Source organism: Sceloporus occidentalis, unplaced genomic scaffold (assembly GCF_023333645.1).
Source record: "Sceloporus occidentalis isolate IW3139 unplaced genomic scaffold, rSceOcc1.0.p SCAF_6, whole genome shotgun sequence".
In the NCBI taxonomy this organism is placed as follows: Eukaryota; Metazoa; Chordata; class Lepidosauria; order Squamata; family Phrynosomatidae; genus Sceloporus; species Sceloporus occidentalis.
Genome location: NW_028316986.1, coordinates 8,909,396 through 8,937,290, shown reverse-complemented (window position 1 = coordinate 8,937,290; position 27,895 = coordinate 8,909,396).

Sequence of the window (27,895 nt, the reverse complement as noted above, 5' to 3'; positions counted from 1 at the left end):
CCATGTGTCAATAAAAGTTTCATAAATCAACATTTATGTAAGTTCCATGGAGCAGAACTACTCTTGTGTGGAACTAGCAATTGGATTTAGACTTCTATCTGAAGATGTTTGAATCACACCTGTTGTCCACAGGTTGCTATATTTTTTACATCTTTATAGTTGGGTGATTTCTTTGTTCTACACAAGATGGCTTTTGGATCAAAGCACATCCTCTCCTGCTCTTTGATTCTTTTTTGAGAGGGAGGACATTAGGAAGGGACATGTTGTATGGATATTTCGAGTGGATGTTCCTAGAGGTATCAGTATCAACTTGGAACACAAGGTTCTTCAGTTGCCAATGAAGATTTCCCAGCAAAGGTCCTTCTGTTCCTTGTGGGTGTCAACCCCCCCCCCTTCCCCAAAGGACTATAAATAAAGGAGTTTATTTAGTCCTGCTTCTGCCATAGACCTGTGTAGGAAAAAAGACTTTGGGGGATCTCAGGGTTAAGCCATGGAAACCTTTTCCTCTCTGCTTTCCTTTTTCTTACTCCTGAGTTTCTCAGGTAAGAAGTCTACAGGTACCCATACAGTCTGAAGGAACAGAGCCAACAGGGCTCTTGAATGGGCTAATATGGGGATCTTACCTTGGAGTTTTGGAACTACACCCCAATTGTAGCATGGCATATCTTGAGCATTTGAATCCTATTTCTTAGCTGTGAGATGTATGTCAGACATTACCTTCAAGGAATGGGAAATGCTTATTGCTGCTCGGGAATCAACTCTTTATTGAAATGCTGTATTTTAAAAAATATAATAATAATAATAATAATAATAATAATAATAATAATAATATATTTTTCAGGATTCACTTATACTCAGCTTCCAACATGCACCGGGAAATGCAAGCCGCAGTGTGACTCAAATGAAATAATTGGTTCAACAACAGTATGTAAGGAAAATTCTAGTTGGTACTACTGCTGTGAGAGAGCAAGGTAAAGTTTCTACTTTTTAGTTGAAGTGAATTTTCTTGGTAAGGTGAGCAGTATGAAAGGGAAACATAGACATTATATGTCTATAATGTTGAGATAATGCAAATATACTTTATTTCATTTTATGTTAAGCTTCTGGCAAGCAGCTAAAACAGTGGTCTTTAATGTTTCAAGTTGCCCTGTTTTATTATTTGTAAAATTATATGTTAGGATTGTTTTTAGACTGTGTAAAAAAGTTTTTTAAAATTATTTTAAAATGTCTTCCAAGTGTAGTATATTTGTACTGTTTTAGTTGTTTTATGTGTTCATTGCCTTGTGGGCTCCGAGGTAATGTAGAAATGTCTTAAATAAAACAAATAAATGGTGAAGCAGAATGAGATAATGTTTCCCACAAAACAGAATGAAGCATGGCATCCTAGAATGGATTGATCAGGTGTATGGCAATAGTGCTATGAGTCCAGGAGCAATCGATACCATTGTCCCAGAATCAACTGCCAATAGCAACTAGCTTATTCTGCCCAAGCATAGGGTCAGCTCTGGGATCCTCTGAACAAGATATTGATCAGAATGCTCTTGGCTAGTCCCATTGAATCCATGATATTTACCTACTTGTTGATTTGCCATTAAACAACTGATTTAAGACAATGGCTTGAGGTTTATTCTTCCATCTAATCTGTACTGCAGAATTAAAAGAGTGTGACACCATTTTAACTACCATGGCTCAATACAATGGAATACTGGGATTTATAATTTTGTGAGATAGTTACCTTTTTCTGTCAGAGAGCTCTGGTGCCTCAACAAACTACAAATCCCACTATTCCAGAGAACCAAATCATGGCAGTTAAAACTGTGTCATACTGTATTAATTCTGTACTTCAGATGCAGCCCTAGTCTCAGCTAGAGAAGATCCATTAAATAAAATAAACGACTCTATCTCTATGTTGACTCATCATTGCACAATTGATTTAATAGATCCTCTCTAATTGAGACTTACAGTAGAATTCATCACACTGGCACAGATACATACATAGGATCTAGGAGGAGACATCTATTACTCTTAGTAGTCAAGCTTTTGGTGGGATTTAACATTTTTAAGTATTTAAAAGATACTGAGGTGTTAAAATGCATCCTTGATGATCACAGAAATGTTTGAAATATCTCCCAAACTTCTTATAAAAAGGCTAGTTAGATGAATAAAGAAAAGTATATCATGGCCTATGTGATACTCATCTAGTTTTCTTCTATTTGGCAGGGATGCTCCAAAGAAAACCACATTCATTAATGATATCCCAGAAAATCCTTACCTTCGAAAAGACCTTTACTAAAGACGGACCTCTTCTTCTGATTGATCTTGTCTGGCACCATTTGTCTTTTAGTAGAAATTTTCCTGCTCAAAAACTTTCTAAAGAGGAAACCTGTCATGTCTGGTATTACTGCATTGACTTCCTACTCTGAATAAAAACATAGAACCATGGTGCCAATGAACTACTGTTTCCCCCCACTAATTCCCAAAAGGGTGACAAATGTGAACACCTCTTTTTATTGTTTTATGGAAGGGATTTAAAAAATGGCTGGAATCTTGTTGGATCCTTAAGCATTCATAAATACCCCTTTGTGAGCAGCTGAACATGTTTGTCTAGTGCTGACAAACATGTTTGTGAGTTCAAAGCTGCAGAAACAAGGTTGCACACATGATACATTTGCTTACATAGCTGTATAACTCTGCATAGCTGAGAACTCTGCACAATGCTTATGGATGTGCATTGCATTCACATGCACATTTGGTGCCTTGGTTCAGTTGTACAATGTTGCTATTGAACAACAGGGCTAAGTAGTACAATTCATGCATAAATCTGCATGTGAAGATTTAGGCAAATATAAAGATGCATAGAGAGCCAACATGGTGTAGTGGTTTGAGTGCTGGACTATGACTCTGGAAAACAGGGTTCACTTCCTTGCTCAGCCATGGAAACTGACCTTGGATGAGTTACACACTCTCAGCCCAGAAAACTTCTTGATAGGTTTGCCTTAGAGTCCCCATTAGTAATAAACAAATGAAAATGACTTGAAGGTATATAACAACAACAAAGATATATAATGAAATATGGTACCAACATCTGGATCATCCACAAAATAGTATTTCCAGTTTTAGTGTAATACTATGGAAGCTGGACAGTGACAAAAGTTGACAGGAAAAGAGTCAATTCTATGGATAATATGGGCCACCAAAAAGACAAATAAATCAATCTAGAACAAATCAAGCCTGACCTCTCCCTAGAAGCCCAAATGATCAAACTAATGCCTCCATACTTTGGTTAAATTGTTGGTGAAATTAAATATGATAGCATCCTCATATTGAGGATGGGGCAAGCTTGTTTTCTGCTGCTCCAGAGACTAGGGCATGGAGCAGTGGATTCAAGCAACAGGAAAAAAGATTCCACTTAAGCATTACGAAGAGCTTTCTGATGGTAAGAGCTGTTTGACCATGGAACATGCTGCTTCGGAGAGTGATGGGAGTCTCTTTCTTTGGAAGTTTTTAAACAGAGGCTGGATGGCCATCCTCAGGAGTGCTTTGATTGTGCATTCCTGAATAGCAGGGGGTTGGACTGGATGGCTCTTGGGGTCTCTTCAAATGCTATGATCCTATGATTCTAAGAAGAAAAAGGAAAAGGTTTGCTGTAGGTTCTTCTGTTTGTGTTTCCCTTTGAGAAAATTAGTTCTGAGTTGCCTAATAATTCTAATTATTGGAAAGAAAAGCTTGGGCTTTCTATAAAAATACACTGGTTCAGAATTGAATGTTGTCTGTTTGGGATTTGTCCCAGACTTTAAAGGAGTAAACCAAGTCCTGAATCTATGTGGATTTTGCAATAAAATCCAGAGGTAATTCACCACACTACTAGCACAAACATTTCCGGCCAACTCTGCATTAGGCTGCAATGTAAGTAGAGCAGGCTTATGCTCAAATAGAGATTATTACACTTCCTTTTCTTACAGGCTCTGAGCAGGCTGAAACTTTTATTTTTTTTAAAAAAAAACAGGTGTTATCACATGCCTCCATGCCCATACTTTCAAAAAGTGCCAGAGAAGTACGGATTGGGGAAAGTATGCCAAGATCAGGAACACAATACTTCTGGACTGGGCATGGAGGCTTGCGACAACACCCATTTTAAAGAAAATTCAAATTTTTTCAAAAGCGTTGAGACTAGGAGAAAAGGAAATGTGATAATCTTCTTAAAAGAGCCATTCAGTACTCCAGAATGAACAGCCCATCTCAGCCAGCAGTTTTCTTTAAGAAATCAATTGGAATGAAATCTGGTAGTCTTTGAAAGATAAATCCAAGAAATTAAAACATGTAACAGTTTAGGCCTGCATTTGCAATGCAGAAATAATACAGTTTGATATCATTTTAACTGCTATGCTATGGAATACTGGCATTTGTAGTTTTGTGAGATATTTAGCCTTAACTCTGGTTCCACAACAAAATACAAATCCTAGAATTCCGTAGCACTGAGCCATGGCAGTTAAAATGGTGTCAAACTGCATTATTTCTGCAATGCAGATGCAGCCTCACATAATGGTCAGTCTCAACCTGAGGGAAAGCAAATATAACAACAATAAAATTAGTCAATATCTGCGTGAACCAAATGCTTTCCTACAATTTTGCTACATTGTATGCAAATTACGTCCCCAATTGGTTGATGGAAACTGACATGTTTATAGATGATTCTGAATTTGTATTTGAAATTGTTTTAACAATTTTTAATAACTGTACTGTGCAATTATTATTTTATTGGTCAATGACTGAATAAATTTTACTCCTACTCCTACTACTGCTACTACTACTACAGTGCAGTGTTTTTCACTAAATTCTGAAAATTAAATCATCAATGAGCTAGAGAAGTATCTGCAGAGACAGGTGCCACAATTTAAAAAGGCCTTGTCTCCTGCAGCATCCATATGACTCCCATTCATCAGACTTCAAATGGTGGTGGTTGGAGATATACAAATTTAAATTTGATTTGAAGAACCCCAGATTCCCCATTCCTGGCAGAGTGAAGAAGACAAGAGATAGTAATGCACGCCCACACCAACCATGAGCTTGCCATCCATGATTTGAACTTCCCTGGATGGCAAGCCCCAGCTTTTTCCAATGAGTCTATGCACACATGGTGGAGCGAGCAGGAGTGCACGCTCATTGAAAAGAATGGGACTTAAGTTCCCACATTTTTTGCTATCCAAGGGGAGGTCTGGAACGGATAGCAAGGGTACACTGTACTAGTCTATTGAGGTCTATAGAAGTAAGACTCTTCAGTTTACACTGAGCTTGGAACACAAGAAGTCAACCAACACAAATGTAATACAGTACAGGTTGAGTCTGCCTTATCCAAAATGCTTGGAACAAGAAGTGTTTTGGAATTTTATTTTTATTTTGTGATACCTATATTTGTATATACATACATAATAAGATAGCTTGGAGGTAGGATCCAAGTCTAAGCACACAAACTTGCTTTCTGCTGCTTCAGAGACTAGAACATGGAACAGTGGATGCAAGCTACAGGAAGAGAGATTCCTCCTCAACATTAGGAGGAACTTGACAGTAAAAGCTGTTTGGCAGTGGAATACACTCCATCGAAGTGTAGTGGAGGCTCCATCTCTGGAGGTCTTTAAACAGAGGCTGGATGGCCAGCTTTATGATTCTATGATTCTATGGGAAAAGAAAGACAAAGGGTGGTTTTCCCTTCCACCATTCTCTGGATCCCCTCCATTTCACCCTCATAATAACCCAGTGGGACAGCCTAAGTTTGATCAGTTGACTGCCCCAGAGTAATACAGCTAGATCCCAGAGCTAATGGGAGATACAAACCTTGCTTCCCCAAATAATGTACCCCCAAAAATTAAGCACTACAGACATATTAATCCACTCTTTGGCCATTCATTATTCTAGATGTTTGGGTGTGTGAAAGAAAGAGAGACCTAACAAGTATATTGACACTACACCATTATAACAATTTGAAAATATTTTAAATGCCATATGATACCTCTATCCTAAAGAACCCTGGGATTTGTATCCTGGCAATGTAGCATGAAACAGATGGGCCAAAAGGAGCAGCTTCCAGCCAACTCTAAGATTCTTTTTCCTTTCATTTTTACAGTTTTTAAAATAATGTCCCAGTAATTCTCTCCTTCTCCCACTTTCCCTGTTGACTTCATCTTACTTCAGTTGCTGAAAACTGATTTCAAAGTGCAAAAGCAACTTTCGCTCATTTAATTTTGCATGGGGAGAGAAGAAATGAGTGGCTAGTATCTTGTCTTTTCTAATAGGTTCATTCAAAAGCAAACAGCTGCTGCCTCTCCTGGCATGTGTATTCTTCCTCATTTATAACTTTTCCACTTTGACCACATTCTGATATTGCTTGACCACAGGTGTCCCACTTTTCATCCGTGAAATGTAGGAGGGTGTGGAAGTACCTTCATGGAATGCATGATATATTAAGCATCACCCATTGTTATGCCTGTAAAAGCTGGACAGTGAAGAAAGGTGACAGGTGAAAATGAACTCATTTGAAATGTAGTGCTGGAGAAGAGTTCGGTGGTGGATGTCAGGAACAGCTAAAATGGATAATCTAATGGCCTTAAAGCAAAACAAGCCTGAACTCTCACTAGAAGTGAAGTTTACTAGTTGAGTCTGTCATGTTCTGCGCATATCATGAGTTGACATGACTCACTGGGAAAGACAATAATGCTTGGTAAGGTGGATGATTGTAGGAAAAGAGGGAGACCACATTAAAGGTGGATTGATTCAATCAAGGAAGCTGAGGCCTTCAGTTTGCAAGACCTGAACAGAGCATCCTGGAAGTCTCTCATTCATATGGCTGACGTAAGACAAAGTTCACTTGGTGGCAAATAACAACAATAATTTCTCAGAAGATATAATTTAAATAATAAACACCCAATTTAGCAAATTGGGGGGGGGGGGGGGGAGAGATCTTGTGGTAAATTAAGATTTCCAAGAAATTCATGAATGGGGGGGGGGGGGGGCAGTAAGCAAACCTTTCCCAGCATTGCTTTTAAAGACATATGTCAGATGAAGCCCAGCAAAAGAATATTTCCCAAGCTTTGCCTTGGACAGTAGCCTACAATAACTGCTCCATAACAGTATGCTGGGAAATGGGGTGGGTAGTCTGTCTAAGAACACACAGATATATGTAATTTTATAGGCAATGCTGTCATCCTGAGATTCCTCTGCCAGAGGACTGGAGAAGATAGTCCAGACCCTGAGACACAGGGCCATATACCATGAGGTCTGGGAATCCCTTCTCTCTAAGATGCAGTTCTGGTATTTGTTGTTGTCAACTGCTGTCAAATCAACTTAGGGAAAAGGGAATACAGTTTGACTAGAGAGAGGTCATCACCATAATATTTATGCATTTTACATTTACTCAGAAAAAGTAGAAAATGTAATCTCTCAAGGCCAAGCATACAATTACAAAAGTACTGACTGCCTGGCTTGTCTATTTCTGCAGAAAATTAAAATCTCAGATTTTGCCTAAGCAAATCTAAAAACTAGCTCAAGGCACTCATTAATTCTCTCTTTACACTTCAAAGCATTTACACTTCAGGTCTTCACCCCAACATGTGAACCATAAATTTTTGTTGTGAACTGTCATCAAGTTGATTTAGTCCAGGGTATCTATCCAGCACTACATTTCAAATGAGTTGATTTTCTTTCTATCAGCTTTCTTCACTATCCAGCTTTCCGAAACATACATAGAAATGGAAAAAACAATGCACTGGGCAGCCCTTACTTCAGTACTCAATGATATATCTTGACACTTCAGGGTCTTGTCTAGTTTCTTCATAGCTGCCCTTCCAAGTCCTAATCTTCTTCTGATTTCTGGAACATAATCTCCATTCTGATTAATGGCTGAGCTTGAATCTTGAACTGTTTCAGTGTCATCTGGTATGCTATGTCTTATGCACATCTTGTGACCTACTCTTTTCAAACTTTTCATCTCCTGCACTGTATCTCCCTCTTCATGCATTATCTGAAGCTGTATCTACATGGCAAAATTAATGACATTTGACACCACTTTAACTGCCATGAGGCAATGCTATGGAATTCTGGGATCTGTAGTTTTGTGAGATATTTATTCTTCCCTTTCAGAGACCTCTGGTGCCACAACAAATCCCAGGAATGGAGCCATGGCAGTTAAAGTGATATCAAACTTCGTTAATTCTTCAGTATGGCAGCAGCCTCAGAAGTATGTTTGGAAGAGCAGGCTATGGAATTCTTGAAAGTGAGGCACAAGGAGATATTTGCTTTGTCTGAATCATCCACTATTTTTTAAGTTGGAGTTTCAATGAGGGATTGGATATGGACAAAGAAACTAAGGGATGCCTTTCACACTTTGTTCTCTTCCTGAAGTTTCAGCTTTGTTTTTGAGGTGTTACATCCAATCTGGTTACTAGTTGAACCTATCAAATGACCTCCCATTGTTTTTGTTTTTAAAGTTTATACTGTACATCATCAAATTTATCTCCATCTATTTTACTATAAAATCTGTTTGGTTTCTCTTTCCACCTAAAAACTTATGTGTCTCCTACAAAAAGAAGACTGTCCTAATGAAAATCTGAATTTTATATTTTAACAGTACTAGATTGCCAAATTGTTTGTTTGCTTCTTCAACCCAAAATTGTCACTTCAACCGGTGCAGCATAATTTGGCTGTCTCTAGCATTCTACCTGACTGTGGAGACTTCAGGTCATCAAGTTTTAATTTTCTTCTGTCATGTCCACCTACTGTTTGGAATATCTAGTCTGAGGGGAAAAATCTGAAGATCTCCAAATCTCCCATGTTCTTTTGTAATCACTGAGTTGTCCTCTGGAGGTGAACAAAGATGGGATCAATGTGGGTGCAGAATGGCATAATCTGGACTTTTTGATTCAATAAAGGTGTAAAAATGTACACAAGAATATTCCATAGTGTACCATAGGAAACAATAGAGGGTGAAGAGGTGAATATTTCTCAACTTCAAAGAAAATCAAAGCTTTGAGGAAATGCACAATTTTAATCCCTCATTTCCTCCCCAGGCTTTAAGAAATATTTTTCTTACAGGTGATCCACAAAATGTTAATTGCTTTACAGTACATCCTGAAAGCACCAGATCCCAAAAGTTAAGAAGGGTCAGCCTTGATTAGTACTTGAATGGAAGGCTGCCAATGAATATTGGATGCTGTAAATTGTATTTCAGAGGAAGGAAATGACTAAATGACCTTTGGAGATCCCTTGCCTAAGAAAACCCTATGGAATTAATGAGATTGCCATAAGTCGATGGGTGACTTGATGATATATATGCACAATTGAAATTAGCTTTTTTTTATTTATAAGTTGTGTCTCTAACACAAGTGCACCAATACTGACACTGAGGTCTACATAACTGTTTCGTATTATTTACACTACGCACATATATCTTATGATGGAAAGAACAAAGGACCCAAGGACCCTGATATTGATTAGCCTGACATCAGTACCAGGAATGATTCTAGAGCAGATCATTAAACAGTGAGTCTGTAAGAATTTAGAAAGAAATGCCATAAATGCAAAAAATTCAACATGGGTTACTAAAAAACAAGTTATGGCAGGTTAATCTTATCTCCTTTCTTGAAAAATTACCAGCTTGGTAGATGAAGGGAATTCCATGGATGTCAAATATCTTGATTTCAGTGAGGCCTTCAACAAGGTCCCCCATGATATTCTTGCAAACAGACAAGTTAAATATGAGCTAGATAATGTTACTGCTAGGTGGATTTGTAATTGGTGATCCTGGTTGAACCCAGAGAGTGCTTACCAATGGTTCCTCTTCATCCTTGAGAGAAGTGACTAGTGGGGTGCCACAGGGTTTTGTCCTGGGCCCAGTCCTATTCAACATCTTAATCAATGACCTGGATGAAGAATAGAGGGCATGCTTATGAAACTTGCAGATGACAAGTCTGGAAACCATACCTATGAGGAATGACTTCAAGTGCTGGGTCTGTTTAGCCTGGAGAAGAGAAGGTTAATGGGTGTTTTGATAAGCATGTTTAAATATTTGAAGGAATGTCATATTGAGGATGAAGCAAGCTTGTTTTCTACTGCTTCACAGTAAAAGAGGTTCCACCTTGACATTAGGAGGAACTTCCTGAGTGGAAGAGCTGTTCAATAGCAGAACACATTTCCTTGGAGTGTGGTGGAGCCTCCTTTTGGGAGGTTTTTAAACAGAAGCTGGATGGTCATCTGTCGGGAACTGATTTTCTACTCCTGCATGGCAGGATGGGGTTGGACTGGATGATCCTTGTGGAAACATTCTATACCCAGTCAGGGAATCCTGTACCCAATCTGGACTTCTCTCATACCTTGCCAAGAACGGGAAATCCCATTCTTTCAAAAAGTGTGGGAGAAGTCCAGATTGGGTATGGGATGCCATGATTGGGTACAGGGTGCCTCTGACCTGGGCATGGAGGTGTGCAATAACATCCATATTTAAAAGTTTTCATCCCTTCCCTTGCTTGGGAGGAAAGGATGGGAAAGTGCAGTGTGAAAATTCCTATGATTGTATGATTCTTAAAGGAAAACACAGCTTTAATTGCTATATTTCCAAACATTTTTGCTGCAATTATGTTGGTTAGTTGCAACTAGAGTAAATCCATTTGATCAGTTGTGGAAGAATTACTCAAAAAAGAGGTTAATTGCTTCAATAATTTTTATCTAGTTGGGACTAACAAAAATGGATCACATATTAGGAGAAAAGTGGGGTATAAATAAAATAAAATAAAATAAAATAAAATAAAATAAAATAAAATAAAATAAGGACCCTTAACATCTCACAATGCATCTTTGCCTGCGTTTTTTCATGCATTAGTTTAGGAGATTAAGGCTGCATCTGCACTGCAGAAATAAAGTGGTTTGGCAACACTTTAATTCTATCAACTTCTTTAAAAGTGTTAAAGTAGGCTGCTACCACACCACAGGATCAATACAGTTTGTTACTCCTTTAACTATCATGGCTCCACCCTATGGAATATTGGGACAGAGAAGGCTAAATATCTCCCCAAACTACAGATCCCAGAATTCCATAGCATTGTGTCATGGCAGTTAAAGTCTTGTCAAACTGCATTATTTCTGCATTGCAGATGCAGTCTTCAACACAGGTTCAGATTCTTCCATGTGAACGTTTCAATGAGTATTGAATAAATCAACCAAATTTCTCCTTTGATTTTTGGACAATAATCAGAATCTTTTTGAACCATCAGTAGAAAGGGAACATCTTGTACAGAACTGTAATTTTAAGACCAACATTGGTTTCACAGCCTGTTACAATTGCCCATGGAATAGTTAGCATATCTAGTCTCCTTTAAGAATCCGCTATGTTTGTCGCTCCTTAATCTTGCTGTCCTTCTTCGTGATATAACCTCTCATTTGTCTTCCTAAGACCATGAAGATACTTTGCATTGATTTAGTTCTAATCTCAGTAGTATTCCTGGCTGATTCAGGTAAGTCAGCTATACCAGCTTGAGAAGAACATTTTTTTTTTATTAAGCATAAATATCCTTACATACATAAACATAAATATCATTGCATACATACATCCAAATGGGACAGATCACAGCAAAGGATTCAACAGGAGACCAACATAGATAGCATCCTGTGCTAGGATCCAGATCCATCCTCCAACCTCACCCATTCACTCTTTCATCAATTCTTCCATTCCTTATTTTCCTTTTTCTTCCTTACACTCTATGCTTCATCCTTCTCTCATACTAAATTTCCTGATGTCAGTCACTATGAATTGATTTTTATCATGTTAATGTCCTGCCTTCCTTTATTTTCCTCTAAGTAATGGTAGTAATGTGAACTCGAAGGCTTTCATGGCCGGCATCCATAGTTTTTTGGTGGGTTTTTCAGGCTATGTGGCCATGTTCTGGAAGAGTTTCTTTATGACGTTTCACCAGCATCTGTGGCTAGCATCTTCAGAGAATGCTTGCCTGGAAAGGAGTTGGGTATATATATTGTATGACCTGGAAAGGCAGGAGTGATTTGCATGTGTATTGTTCTGTTGCTAATGGCAGGCCTCAGGGTGGGAGGATATGCAAAAGAAGATTAGCGTCTGCTAATTGGTGATCATTGTCTGCTGGGAAAGTTCCTGGCCCTGGGTGATTTCTTATTTGCATATGCTGAGTCTTCATCTTGCTATTTTTCATGACTGGTAGCCAATCTTGTTTACTTTAAGGGTTTCCTCTATCCTGTTGAAATTGTCCAGGTATTTGTGGATTTCAATGGCTTCCCTGTTCATCCTGACATGGTAGTTGTTGGCATGGTCCAGAATTTCAGTGTTTTCAAACAATATTTTGTGCCCAGGATGGTTTGTAACATGTTCTGCTACTGCTGATTTTTCTGGCTGACCCAGTCTGCAGTGTCTTTCATGTTCCTTAATTCTTGTTTACACACTGTGTTTGGTGGTCCCTATGCAGACTTGTCCACAGCTGCATGATATGCGGTAAACTCCTGCGGCTGTGAGAGGGTAACATGTGAATCACTCCTCTGTACACAGGTTCACACAGCATATATATACCCACTCTCTTCTAGGTCAGCATTCTCTAAAGATGTCAACCACAGATGCTGGCAAAACGTAGGAATAAACTCTGCTAGATCATGGCCACATAGCCTGAAAAACTCACAAAAAACTACAAACAGTTATGGCTGCTGAAATTTTGTAATTTCTTTGGCACTTTTTCCTTTGTTTCATCCTTTCTATCCTTTGTTACATGGCCCTAGATTTTACCCTTGACTTATCCATGGGTCATAACAAAATCCATAATTTTGGCCTCAAACATGCCCTCAATTTATACTTGAGGTTGACTTGTTGGAGAGTATATACTGTAGTGATTTTTAATTTATCTTTAATCTTTATCTTTTAATTTATCTTTTATGGAGTCTGCATGGGCCAGGATATGCTGGGAGCAGGCATGACCTCCCCTCATTACCTGGGGCTCACAGTTGTGATGCTGGGCAGATGTCTGCATGAATGTCCTGCTGTGTCTCCTGGTATGAATGCCATGGTGGTGACTCATTCACTCTGAGATCAGAACGAGGTGCCCAGCCTTAATCACATGGTTGAGTGCCCTCGTTCTGACCTCAAAGCAAGCCACTTGCTGCTGCAGTGCCTGTACTGGGCAGCATAACACTATGCATTTTAAACAGCTGGCCAGCATTGGACCAGAGGGTTCCTGATCTTCCAGGAGGTTCCAGAGCAAACAGTGGGTCTTAAAAGTTTGTTTTAGAAGAGGTACATGTTGGGTTTAGCACTGAATGGGCCAAATGCCATCCAGATTGTCCACATCAGACTTGGGGATTGGACCCTGTATCATCAGGAACTCCCATCGATATGATTGGATGAGATCATTTTATTTGGCCTCTGAAGGCAGGAACTTGAATGTTATAACTGATTAAATTTTATTTGATTTTCATTCATATTGAGTCTTGCACTAAGAAGAGGTGGGACCTAAATGGTATAGCTGTAGAACACCTGTGGAAATGTCTCAAGAGAACTGATTTATTAACAAAGCTGGAGAAGGTAGGATAGGGCAAAACATGAAGAAGTGGTCAAAATATTCATTATTGTTGTTGGGTTTAAGGATCACAGGAAGTGAGATGATGACCTGCCTTTTCATTCTGTTCCAGCTGTGTTTCAGTATGAAGAAGAAGCCCATGATCAACGTCTTGAGAGTCCAGAAGCTGAGGAAGTAGATCATCCACTGGTCCAAAGTAAGGCCACAGATATAATGTGTCTTCAAGCCAGGACTTTGGGATATACATCCAGAGCTGTGCTCATCAAATCACAGAAACATAAAATTGGAAGAAACCTCTAGGGCCATCTAGTATAAGCCTCTACCAGTTCAAGAAACCATCTCAAAAACAATGCTGAGAGGTGGGCATCTATTCCACTCTTGAACAGCATTTACCAACAGAATATTCTTTCTTTTATAACTTTAATTTCTTTGTTTATTGTAATTTTAATCCACTGGTTTGGATTCCACTTTCTGGAGCAGCAGAAAACAATCTTACTTCATCTTCTACTTTCTACCTCGGATATTTAAAGATGGTGATCATATTACCTCTCAGCAGGAAGGCTCCAAACACAGTGGGGCTGGCTTACTGTATTTTGAACCAAGGCTGCATCTGCATTGCAGAAATAATATAGGTTGACAACACTTCAACTGCCATTGGCTCAATACTTTGGAATTCAGGGATTTGGAGTTTTGTGAAATATTTAGCCTTTTCTGTTTGGGCCCGTTGGTGTCAAACTGTATTAATTCTGTAGTGTGGCAGCAGCCTACATTAACACTTTTGAAAAAGTTGATAGAATTAATGTGTTGTCAAACTGCTTTATTTCTCCAGTGTAGATGCAGCCTTAAACTCTTCTAAATTGAAGCATGATGAATCTTGAGATGTAATAATATAATATTTGCAGTGCAGATGTAGCCTAAGACAAATTACTTATCCTGTCATTTCAGGCAGGGTTTAGCATGGTATAGCTTGCAGCCCATATGACCTCACCCTATGTCTTCTTAAAAACATTTTAAAAATAGGGCATAAGATGCTCACCAAGATGTTCATTTGAAGGACATCACAGCTTGGAGGCCAAGGGGTTGACCAGAAATATCTGCATGCCACTTTCTAAAGCTGTAAAATGGAGCGGTACAATTGTATTACCATATCTTAGGCTCTGTACAAACGGGCCATTTTGTACGCACTCCATATGTACTAGGGTTGCCTGGGGGCGTACGGAGTACGTACAAAATGGTGTCACCCTGTCCACATGGGCACTGCCATTATGATGTCACGGCCGCGCCGCCTCCAAACGGAGCAACGCGGACATGACACCCTGCGCCGCTGAAGCGTTGTGGCGCCCTTTCCGCGGCGCCGGATGGAGCTCCATTTTGGAGCTCCTTCCTGGGTTTGTGTCGCTGGTGCAGCCTTTACATGGCTGCGCCAGCGACACAAAGGAGAAAAGGGCCAAGTGGCCCCTTTCTCTTTTTCCCCGCTGCTGTCGGGTGTCCTTGGGGCATGAAGCCCCAAGGACACCCCTTTCCAGGCCATGGGGAAGCGGCCTTTTGTCGCTTCCCTGCGGCCTGGAAAAGCGGCGGATTGGGGCCTCAGGGCTGCCGTTGTGGCAGCTGAGGCCCCGATCCGTCGGGGAAAGGGGCGGTCTGTACACTGCTTAGATACTTATCTTACAGAGCTGATCGACTAAAACGACATGGTTAATGATTGGAGGCATTGAGGGTATTTTGGGGCAAAAATGCAACTTTTTTGGGAGGATTGTAGCAGGGATGCAGCCTTTCAAGGTCGCATGGGGGCCATTGAGGCCCCTAACCTCCAACAGTCTCCCAATAAACAATATCCTTGTTGTAATTTGGAAGTTTAAAATAATTAGGATGACTCAGACTGTTAGCATTATTTCTCCTATTGCCTCCTATGAAATCCACCACTGACAGAGTGCTCTTTTTTAAAAATCTAGGTGATGATGAAGAGATCTTAAAGAACATCTACCAGAAGTGTGCAGATGCTGGAGGCTATTGCGCAAATGAATTATGCCACCCGGGTGATGAACGTCTTTACATTTGCTATAAAAGGATACCATGCTGCAGAAGGTCAGCAGGAGCAGCAGAAGAGTAGCCAAACCAAAATAGGGAAGAACTAATAATAATACAAGCATGCATGATGCTTTAAAATAGTGCTCAGTTTCTGAGTGAGTGCTTCATGTATGGTTGGTGATGTTAGGGACAAATTCTGAAGTATAGGAATTCATAATAATGGCCATCATAGACATGGATGAGAGTCAGAATATATATATCAACTATCATGGCTCCATCTTATAGCAACCTGGTATGTGTACTTTGGGAAGGTACATGGGATTGTCTACTAGATTTCTAGGCTTGTCTACATTGATTCCCCACTGTTACCTTGGCTTCCATTTCTGTGCTGTGGTGGCTGTCTGCATGGGCATGTCACCTGGCTTCTGTGGTAGCTCACTTCTGAGGTCAGAACAAAGTGCCCAGTAGTGATCGTATGCTGGGCACCTTGTTCTGACTTCAAAACGAATGACCCACAGTAGCAATGAACATGCCAGAGGAATGCCTGTGCTTGGAAACAGAGGGCTCCGGATCTTCCCATAACAACAGATAATGGTTCCCCCACTCTATATTAATGTTGTTATACTTCAGTTCTGGAGTGGAACATGTCTGATGATGGAGATTATTGCATGAAGAAATACCCCTGATATAGATGCAGGATTGAAAACTTGAAACCAGGTGTTATCTCATGCACCAGTGGCCAGGCAAGTGCAACCTGGATGCAGCCCAGACACCAGCCATGCTTATCTGTCAGAATTTTGAAAATGGCAAACTCCAGTTTTTAAAAAGCAGTGGGATAAGAGTGGCTGGGGTCCAGGCTACATCGGGGTTGCACTTGCCTGGGTACCAGTGCATGCAATAACATCTTGTTTTGAGTTTTCAGTCCTGCATCTGCATTTCTCCGTGCGATGGTCTCCATCATCTGGACTGCTCCTACCAGAACCAGTTTGGACTCTGCATTCTCCAAACATGGTTATACCAGAATGGCAGGTGGAGGAACAGGCCATGCCGACAAGGCCCTAGTCTACTCCTCTGAATTACAACATTGGCTTTCTAGAAGAGAAATCTAACTACATGGCAAAGCAGACAGGTGGCTGGGAGTGGCCTCTGGCCGCTCCAGCTGTGATTGGCTCCCAATCATCTCAGGACCATAGTGACTAGATGGCACAGTTCCAAAGCAAGCTGCAGCCATGGTCCCGAACAAGCTACCAGCAGGAGTAGTTTTTTACTTCTCCTTTTTCTGGAGGCTTTGGACCACTTTAGGGGGCATGTGTTATCTGCATGTCATGCCCCCAAAGTGGCTGGAAGCTGCTCCTTTTGGCCCATCTGTTTCAGGCTACACTGGCAGGCTACAAATCCCAGGGTTCATTAGGATAGAGTTATCATATGACAGTTAAAATATTTTCAAACTACTATAATGGTGTAGTGTTGATACTTGTTAGGTCTCACTTTCTTTCACACACCCACACATGTAGAGTGGCCAAAGATTTGTTTGTAGTGGTTAATTTTTTGGTACGTTATTTGGAGAACCAAGGTTTGCATTCCCCATTAGCTCTGGGGTCTAGCTGAATTACTCTGGGCCAGTCAACTGATCAAATCTAGGCTATCACACTGGGTTATTGTGAGGGTGAAATGGAGGGGATCCAGAGAATGGTGGAAGAGAAAACCACCCTTTGTCTTTCTTTCTCCATCTATATGTATATTTGGGATGTAAAGTATGCAAAGCCCCCAGGAAGCTGGGGTACTAACTAGTCCTTGTTCTTGAACAGGGAGAAGAAGGAAAGCTGTTTCTAGGAAGCTATTTTGAATGGGGGCTTGTGGGGGGCTTTTGCTCAGAGGACGTGAGTCAGAGACTTGCCTCCAAAAGGAGCTAGCAGCCAGGACCTCTCTAGATATCTATGGGCCCAGTTGAGTGAGCTCGCTGACAGAGCTTAGGGACAAAAGCCAGGTCAACAGGGGTCTTTTACATGGGTGTTTAGCAGGGAAACTTTTGAGGGGGAAGCCTACAGTCCTGTTTCAGCTCCTACTTAACACTTATCAAAATGGACACAGAGGGAGCTGCTGCAGTCACCTGCAACACTTGTGGGATGTTTGTTTTCTTGCCTATGGATGTGGGGAACTTCACCTGCACCAAGTGTATGTTAGTAGCCTGCTTGGAAGAGAAGGTCCAGTAGCTGGAGCCCTGGCTATCTACATTTCAGCATATTAGAAAGAAAGAGGCTTTCCTGGACAGAATGGAACAGACACTCTTGGATGGGGAACACACAGAGGAAGTTGCTGGGGAGGAGGTCACTTCACATACATAGCAGGTAGATGGTTGGAGGAATGTCACACACAGAAGTGAGGAAACCAGGGATCCTTCTGGGAGCATGCAGCTACAGAATCAATTTGAAGCTCTCTCCCTTATCAGGGATAATGAGGAAGAGCAGCAGGGACAGTCCTTGGGGTTCCCTCGGAGTACCACCGTAGGTAGTACCTGCTGCTAAGCCTTGGAGGAGGCATGTGCTGGTCCCTTACTGAGGTGTACAGAAGCAGTGGTTTGTGGGCCTGACAAGATGTCTTGGGAGGTGTGTTGTCTCCCTGGGGCAAAAATCCATGATGTGACAGAGAGGCTGACAAAACTTGTCAAGCCTGCTGACCATTACCCCTTCCTTTTGGTCCATTGGGAATCAATGATACTGCATGATACTGCACAGCCTTCAGAATAATAATAATAAAAATAATAAAAATTTTATTTGTACCCCACTTTTTGTTAAAACAATAAAAAGGGATTGTGAAGCTCTGGGTAGGAAGATGAAAGAGCTGGGTGCACAGGCTGTCATCTCACCTCTTCTGCCAGTTGAAGGGCATGGTCCAGGAAGAGAGAGGAAAATAGCCAGATCAGGGCCATGGCAACTGGAGACGCAGCTCTGATCTAGCCTTTGTAGGACACAAAAAGGAGTCGGGTCACATAGGAGTTTATCACACTAGCAGGATCCCATGGGAAAACGGGAGTCAAACGAGAGTTAAGTTAAATTTGAATTTAAATAGAACTTGCAAATTTGGAAAGTTTATCATTGATGCCAAAATGAAATAATGTGAAGTTAATCCGAACACAAAGTGGAGGAAACCAGCAGCTTTTTAAATTCGGTTTGTTCCGAATTTAAAAAGCTGCTGTTTTCCTCTGCTTTGCGTTTGGATTAACTTTGCATTATTTCACATTAACTGTGATGTTGTGTGATAAACTTTGGGCATTTCCTGGTTATCTTCACATTATATCGCTTTTAACTCCCATTTTCCTGCGGGATCTCGCTAGTGTGATCTGTATAGCTCCTAAAATAGTGAAGGGTCTGGAAACCATGCCCTGTATGGAGTGGCTTGGGGAGTTGGGTATGTTTAGCTTGGAGAAGAGATGGTTAAGAGGTGATATGATAGCCTTGTTTAAATATGTGAAGAGATATCATATTGAGGATGGAGCAAGCTTGTTTTCTGCTGCTCCAGAGATTAGAACACAGAACAATGGATGCGAGCTACAGGAAAAGAGATTCCATCTCAACATTAGGAGCAACTTCCTGATATTTTGAGCTATTAGACAGTGGAATACAGTCCCTCGAGTCTCCTTCTCTGTGGAAGTTTTAATCTTTTTCCATATAGTTTTTATGGCATTTTCATTTAAACACAATTATATTATTCACTTTTCATAATTCTTAACATTAATTACATTATTTCTCCCTCTCCCTAAGACCTTCATTATATTTAATTTTTGCATCCAATATTATCATTTCTCTTTTCCCTATTTTTCCTTCGTGAGATATCTGATAAAGTTTACAACCTGTCAGTTTATACATATATATTTTCCATTCCATCTTAAGGACCGATACTGTTAAACCTTTTGTATCTGTTTTTTTTTACTTAATTATGAAATAATAATTTACCTATAATATTTCACAGTCCATTCCATACTTGTTTATTTTCCTCTTCCATAATATTGGCCCAAAACAGAGGGCTGAAAGTGCCATGTCAATGCTGAAATTAGGGTTCCAGAGTGTGCGGCAACCGCATGTTTGGTGTCTTGGTTCAGTTGCGCACCAGTGCCATTTCGCGCAAGGCTTGCACAGTATGAATAATGTACCCACTCTGCCTGCCATTATTTATGTTATTCAACCCCACTTCAGGATCTTGATCATTAAATTGTATTTGCTCAAAGTGCAAGGTTGCTATACAAAGAACAAAAAGTCCAGTAATGTGAAAAATCATGGAAAAGTGATCCAAAATTCTCACTCAGCTGCCAGCAGTTGAAACAGATAATGCATATAATAGCCTGAATCCTAGCATTAGTCCTCTAAAAGAGAGAGAGAGAAAAAAGTAGGGATGCAATTCTTTTATTATCTTCATTCTTAAAGAAAGTAATGAGTTGTTTTTTGTGGGTTTTTCAGACTATGTGGCCATGTTCTAGAAGAGTTTATTCCTGACGTTCTGCCAGCATCTGTGGCTGGCATCTACAGAGGATGCTGGCATGGAAGTGAGTGGAGTATATATACTGTGTGACGCTAGGTTCATTCTCTGAAGATGCTAGCCACAGATGCTGGCAAAATGTCAGGAACAAACTCTTCTAGAACATGGCCACATAGCCTGAAAAACCCACAAAAAACTATGGATGCCAGCCATGAAAACCTTCAACTTCACAAAGTAATGAATTATTTCAAAAAAGAAAGTTTTTGGGAAAAAAGTGCAGTTATCAATGACTATTCACAATTCAGGAATTATTCTACACAAAACTGACCTGTAGGATTTTTGCATCATTTTCTGCATGGGGGGGGGGGGGGACGACGCTGTTTTCTGTGCAGAAAATGCTGTAGTTGGGGACACTAGTCCCGAAGGCCATAGCCAGGTATGGAAGTTGCATTGCCTTTAAAATGATGAGGAGGGAGTAACTCTGAGGTGATGTCTGCATTGGCCAGAATACTCCAGGAATTGCTCAGAGTATTCTGGTCCTCCATTTTGAGAAGTTCTAAGATGCATAAATTTATATTTATATGAGTGTTTTAGCTTTTATTTGGCCATGTCTTTCATTTTGCCTGAACGTCCTACAATTTGCACTGCCTTGTCTTCCTTCGCAGTTGTGACAACTGGTCACCCTGAGCAAGCCATTCACTCTGAGACCAGATCAGGGGCCCAGCATCAATGATATGGTGTCGATCACATGGCTGTCCACCTCATCCTGTTCTGAATATTCATCACCTTTTCTCTCTCTCTACTATTTGTTGCCAATTTTGTTGCAATAACAATAACAATATTAATAATAAATCTAGAAGTGACTAGAAATTTATTTCTGTTTTTTCTTGTTAAACAGTACAGGACCTAGTATGGTGTAGTGGAGCTGGGCTAGGAATCTGAGAGATCAGGTTCAGATTCCTGCTCAGCCATGGAAACTTGGTCAAGCAGACTCTCTAAGCCTCAGAGGGGGCATCTACACTGCAGCAATAATGCAGTTTGACATCATTTTAAGTGCTGTAGCTCCAACCTATGGAAGCCTGGGGTTTGTTGTTTTACAAGGTATTTAGCCTTCTTTGCCAAAGAGTGCTGGTGCCTCAAAAAGGTAAAGGTAAAAGCCTCACAAAACTACAAATCCCTGGGTTTTGTAGGTTGGAGCCATGACAGTTATGGTATCAAACTGCATTATTTCTACAGTGTAGATAATAAATGATACAGTGTATATCATAAATGAGCATGAATCATAAAATTAAAAAGCAATCACATTGTTGATGCACCCATAAAATCATAAAATCTTAAAAATGGAAGAAACCACAAGGGCCATCTAATCCATGTGAGAATACACTACTTAATCATTCAATAGTAACTTTCTAAAATGGGGATTTCCACAAACTGGGCTTACTGTAAAACTGAGTGGAAGGGCAAAAGATGTAACCAACCAGGGGAAAAGTAGAGTGTATTCATACCAGAAAACCAAAGATGGAAGATTAAGTTTCTTATTGCGTTGGCAGGCCTGAAAGATGGTGTTGTTTGTGTGTCTATGTGTGTGCATGTGTATGTTGACATCATTCTTTCTGATGTTTAAATGTGTTTTCTTTACAGTTTTCACCTGATTATTCAAAGATAAAATAGTCTTTATACCTTTGTCCTCACCATAGATGAAAGGTTAGGGTCACTAGGTCACCGGACTGGACTGAAACAAACAACATTTGAAGCATATGGCTTTGTGTTCTAAGAGCATGGCTTACATTTTGAGGTGATGAGCCAAAAGGAAAGGAGAAAAATGAACTATTTTCTATGAACCCTGCCCCCTTCTACTGATTTTCTGATATGCTCCTCTTATCTCCTCCTCTTTGTATAGGAGCAGCAATGGTGGAGACCCAGTCACAGGTATAATCAATTTTAAAAACATACATGGAGGGGGGAGAGTATTAATCTTACAATTTAGGTGAATCAGAAGGGTTTGAGTCACTGGTGGACAAAGTGAGACCCTCCAGATGTTTTCAGACTGCAATCCCCATCAGCCCCAGCCAGCATAATCAGTGGCAAGGAATGTTGGGCATTGCAGTCCAGCATCTGGAAGGCCATACATTCCTCAACCCTGATTTAAGACAAGTTGTCAAGTTCTTTCCTTGTGTTTGATTGTTATTGCTCTTAAACTCAATCTTTGGTTTGGACCTGAGGTTTATATACATATATGTGCCTGCCTGTCATAGGAGAAGATGAAGTGGAGCTATTAGCAATAAAAATTTTCTGCAAAAATAACCTACAACTAACTGTAACACTGAAACCACTGAGAAAGCACTCTTTGACAGATAGCTAGGAATTAGTACAGAGTTTGGGAAAACCAACAAAATCCATTCTGCAGTAATACTTTTCTTGCACCGACCAAATGATGTAAAAAACCTAAGAAAATATTACATTTTAGACTATGACTTCCTGAATTCTCCAATCATTAGGTATGCAAAGAAAAGTAATAACATTTCTTGTCCTTGTTGAAAAAGAGTGGCTGAATACAGTGAAAAAAACCATGGGAGAGGGGGAACAGTCACCTCTTTGTTGTTGTGTGCCTTCAATTCTTTTCTGATTTTGTGATGGCCCTAAGGCAAACCTATCACAGGGTTTTATTGACAAGATTTGTTCAGAGGGGAGTTGTCGTTCCCTTTCTCTGAAGCAGAGTTGTAGTCATTGTCCAATGCTGAAAGCACTGTACCATGCTGCATAGATTTATTTTTCATACTTGGAGATTATTTTTGCAAAAAACTAACAACAACAAATCAAACCAATTGGGCAAAAACATTTTATTTGGTATAGTCCCTCCTCCCGAGCCCCCAAAGGTTTGTGCAGAAAAAGGTATATGTTTTGTCTTGCACACATTTTGCTTTCTGGACAAATCGTACAAAATCATATTTTTGACTCAAACAAAATTGTCACTATTCCCCCCCCCCCCCCATGCTCAATATGTGCAATTTTGTAATTCTTGATGAAAGAGGAGTTGTATTTCCCTACTAGCCACCAGCCAAGCTTGCTGAGGGAGTCTGGGAGTTGCCAACTGAAAGGTAACTTTTCTTAACTCTCTTCCAGAATGTAGAGGAATTTGAAAGAGATTTTCTGGCTATGTATTTACATGTCCAGGGCTGACTTAAACGAATAGGTGTTCATTTGGCCGCTTCTTTCTGTTCATAGAGCTTCCTTTTTTTCGGACTCACGAGGAATGTGAAAATTTAGGAGGGCTCTGTTTTCTCAACCTGAAAAAAATGGCAGAGTGTTGGGGTCCACGTTATATAATGCTTGGAGTCTGTTTCCCAAGACACACTTGCTGCAAAAGGTGAGAAGAAAGACAAAATCAGCCACCAGAATCTTGGTGGTGTCTTATGTATACATAGAATCCCTATGGAGGTTGTTGGATATTTTTATCTCATGAGGAATAGCTATATTCTTTCCAACTTGGGGAACCAAAATTATGCCCAAGATGCCATTGCATATCGCTCCACACCATGTGTCAAGGTGAATGCCCATTGTGCATCTATGTGGACTGGTGAATATGCATGTTGCATATTTGATGCACATTGAGCATTCATGGATTTTGGTATCCATGGGAGGGGGGGGGGTCCTAGGACGAAACCCCAGCAGATACTAAGAGCTCACAATATTGTAAAAGTATATATCCTTGGCTGTATCTACACTGCAACATTAATGCAGTTTGACACTGTTTTAACTGTCATGGCTCAATGCTATAGAATTCTGGGATGTTTAGTTTTGTGAGCTACTTACCTTGCTCTCTCAGAGTGCTTTGGTGCCACAAGTTACAAATCCCAGGATTCCATAGGATGGAGCCATGACAATTAAAATAAGGTCAAACTGCATTAATTTTGCAGTGGGACAGCATCCTTTGTAAGTCCAAATATATGCATAAGTCAGTGCTTGAAATATTGAAATATAATTGCCTATGATGTACAAGATGGTATAAAATGAAGCATCATGGCCTGTGTTATGCTAAGAGTAACAGGCAAACTAAAATTCTTAGGGTGAAAAATGTAACACCACCACACTGGTGACATTATTGCACAAAAAGAGAATTGTTAACTGTTGTCTTTATTTATTTATTTATTTATTTATTTATTTATTTATTTAAAGCATATGTACCCTGCCCTTCAGTGAAATAAGACTCTCAGAGTAGCTTACTAGTTGTTAATTTGACACTTCCTTGCCCTTAGGCTTAAAATCTAATAAGAAATAAAACACAAGGAAATGGAGATGGCAGTGAGGGAGGAGATTAAGGCCAGCAAATGCTGGCAGCTCTTCTCTCCCTCAGAGGCCATAGCAGTGGCAATTGAAATGGAGGGAGGGACTCTCACCAACTGCTGGGGCTAAGACACGATGACACTGTGGCTGGCTGTTCTTCTTTCCCTCAGAGGCCATATTAAGGTCATATTTGCCTACCAATGACCAAAATAGAAATAAATAAATAAATAAATAAAGACTTCCCCCCCCCCCCTTTGGTAAGGTTCAAGATACAGAAGTGAGAGAAAGCATGTGCTAAAACAAACAGATGTCTTCTATTCCTTCTAATTACATGCTAAGCTCTAGTTTGACTCATAGTCACTGGGGATTTCCATTTTATGCTAACTTCTGCCTAAGGATGAAATATATCCCTCCAGGGACATATTTTTAAAATATGTGTGCAATTTTTGTACATGCTTTCCAACTCATAATAATTTATTTCATGCATTTCCCTCATGTACTGCAATGTGTGGTTGAGCTGTGTTTATCCACACACTTTTCAAATGTGCACATTTTATTGAATGCATTATGTGCAGATTCCAGAATGCAGAGTCCAGTGTCCAAGTACAACTAGTATGTATCCATTGTGCACTGGGGAAAATCTTTTATAAAATGCCCTTTGAACACACCCTTATCAGTCACAGTCTTCTTGTCAGGCAAGCTGTCTTTCCCAGAGTAGTGAAAGTCTGCACTGGGCAAGTGGTGACATTTTTATAATAAAAAAAATTAAAACTTTTATTTATACCCCACTTACAACAGTTAAAATAGTACATATATACAAAGTATCCCCCCTTAAAAATTAAACAATATAAGATTTAAAATTACATAACTATTAAAAACCCAGAGTCATCACAATATGGCCGAGTAGTTAATAAAAATAAAACTCTCTCTTTTTGCATTCTACATAGTTAGGAATCTGGATATGGCACAACTCCAAAATCGCAAGTGAGGGCAATAGTGGTGGGGATGGTTTGGGGCAATGCCTGAATGCAATTTATATTTACAACTTTTTATAGTATTTAACAAAAAAAAAAGATATACAATCAGAATGCTTTCCAAATAGACCCCAAAAGAATGCTGATTCTCTCATGGATTAGCTAGTAACATCAAGATGGTTCTCTTGACGGTTTTGCAATCAAAGCACAAAGACATAGTCATGATGAATGCCAAGAATGAGAGGAACTTCATGGCTCTTCGGGTACTTGAGTAGGAAATTCAGAACTCTGAGTTCAAGAATGAAATTGGCCAGGTGGGCTCTGGGAGACAAAAAATCCATTAGCAATATTAAAAGAAAACTCATTTGAGATGCAGGTTATCTGTGTTCTGGAGAGGCATCCATGCCCTCTTAGTAAAATTTTCTGATTTTACTTCTTCCATTTTATGCCACCTGAAAAATCAGTTCCATGATATCGAGCATCCTCAGTCCTCCCTGACTTAATATTATTTCCCACTCCCTGCCCCCTTAGTGGTTTGGTGCTCCCCTTTTATTGTACCTCTGAAAATTGTGAGGTTCCCCTGAGCCTGCTGATACTTCCCTCTTGTGTATAGATCATTCTGTTTTGCCCACATAAATATCGACACACAAGAGAACGAGTCCACTATTTCTTTGTAGCAGGGGTGGGGAATATTCTGTGGATCTCATGTGGCCCCAGAGTTATTCTGAGGGCCCTAGAATACTTCATTTAGATTTTAGCTTTCCCCCCAAAATGCTCCATGGTGGGAGGGGTTATGAAGGAGAAGGTTCTCCATGCTTCTAGCTCCCCCATGGGCAAAATAGGCCCAGGAGAGCCATTCTTTCAACAAGAAGTACCCTAAATGTTCTGTGGGCTTAATTTGTTGCTTCCAAACCATGACAGTTGCCCACCCTGTATGTACCACATGCCAACAGTCAAAGGTAGAGAGTCTTTTGGAAAAAAAAGGACAAAATGGTTGAATTGCTTTATGGCCTAATTTGGAATCCTGTATATGTGGATTATTAACCCAGAATTTCCAATCCTCAACCTTTTAGGCCAGATTGATGGGGACGCTGTAGTTTCATCGGAACAGCACTGCTCCCTTCTTGACAAGCTCTGCCAAAGAAGAACGACACAACTTTTGTTTCCAATGCTCTTGAACTCTTATCTGAAATACAACATGGCTGTGCTAATAGTTTTTCTCTTTCTCTGTCTTTGTTTGAAAGACAAAGTAGGAAATGGTGATACTTCCATTCATAAAACAACCTGTTCAACAAAAGCCTAGCCCACTGATTCCTTGATTCAGGCTTGTAATTTACAGGAATATCTGTGGGTCTGGTACACACCATCATGATGTACTCTGGCACTGCATCCAAATGGCACAGCGCCGAAGGGGCGTCATCATGCCATGCCACCATGGTTATGGTACCTTTAGAGGGTGCAAAAAGGAGCAGCTTTTTGCAGCTCCTTTTTGCACTCTCCAGATGCCAGATTGGAGCCGTAACATACGGTTGCTGAGGCACCAATCCAGTCAGTAATGGGGTGGTCTGTATAGCCCCTTAGTCTTGGCTGATTGGAGTAAATGTCTGTCAGAGGACTGAAGTGTAAGGTGGACTTATAGGATGGCAGCCAACGTGTCTAATTTCCTCCACCTTTTAGCATCTTCACAATAGCAGTTTTCAAAATACACTATTTTCCCCAACTGCTCTCTGTCTCTCTGTCTTTCTCTCTGTGTCCTGTTCCTAACTATTTCTCTTTTCCTCCTTAGGGGATTCCCCTTAGCATGTCTTTCTGCAAAAAGAATCAAAAGGTCAATCAAAAGAATGCACCTGTGAGGGTTAGTAGTGTCCAAAATAATAAAGACAAGGGGAGGGGAATGAAACTGAGGAGATGATACCGAAACTTGACAGATTCCAAGTAGTAATGTGGTGGAAACCCAAACAAAACAACAGAGGTGACAAATAAAGCATTGTTCAGGCAGACTCAGTGGGAAGATGTTCTCAAAATGGAGTTTGTGATTTTACAGATCATTCTCTCACTCTTAAACGTGTTTATCTATTTAGATAATGGATTCATCTAAACTATTAGACTAGTTAGATGGACACTGGGCTGCATCAGTACTACAGGATTAATGCAGTTTGACACTGCTTTAACTGCCATGGCTCACTGATATGGAATTCTGGGATCTTGAGTTTTGTGAGATATGTAACCTTCTCTGTCAGAGAGCTCTGGTGTCACAACAAACTACAAATCCCAGGATTCCATAGGATGGCACCATGATAGTTACAGTGGTGTCACGACACATTAAGTTTTTAGTTTGGCAGCATCTTAGGTTGGTGCCATATATTATCCATTGAAAAGAGCAGTTAGCAGTATATCATTTTGGGGGCAAAAAACTCCTCAGTAATTCTAATTCCTCTGGTAAACCAGTCTTTTTCCCACTTAGCCAAAGGCTCTTAATTTGAGAGGCAGGATAATAAAATGATAAATGAAAATAGAACAGAGCTCTAAATGTTGCAATTGGACTCGAGCCAAAAGATTATC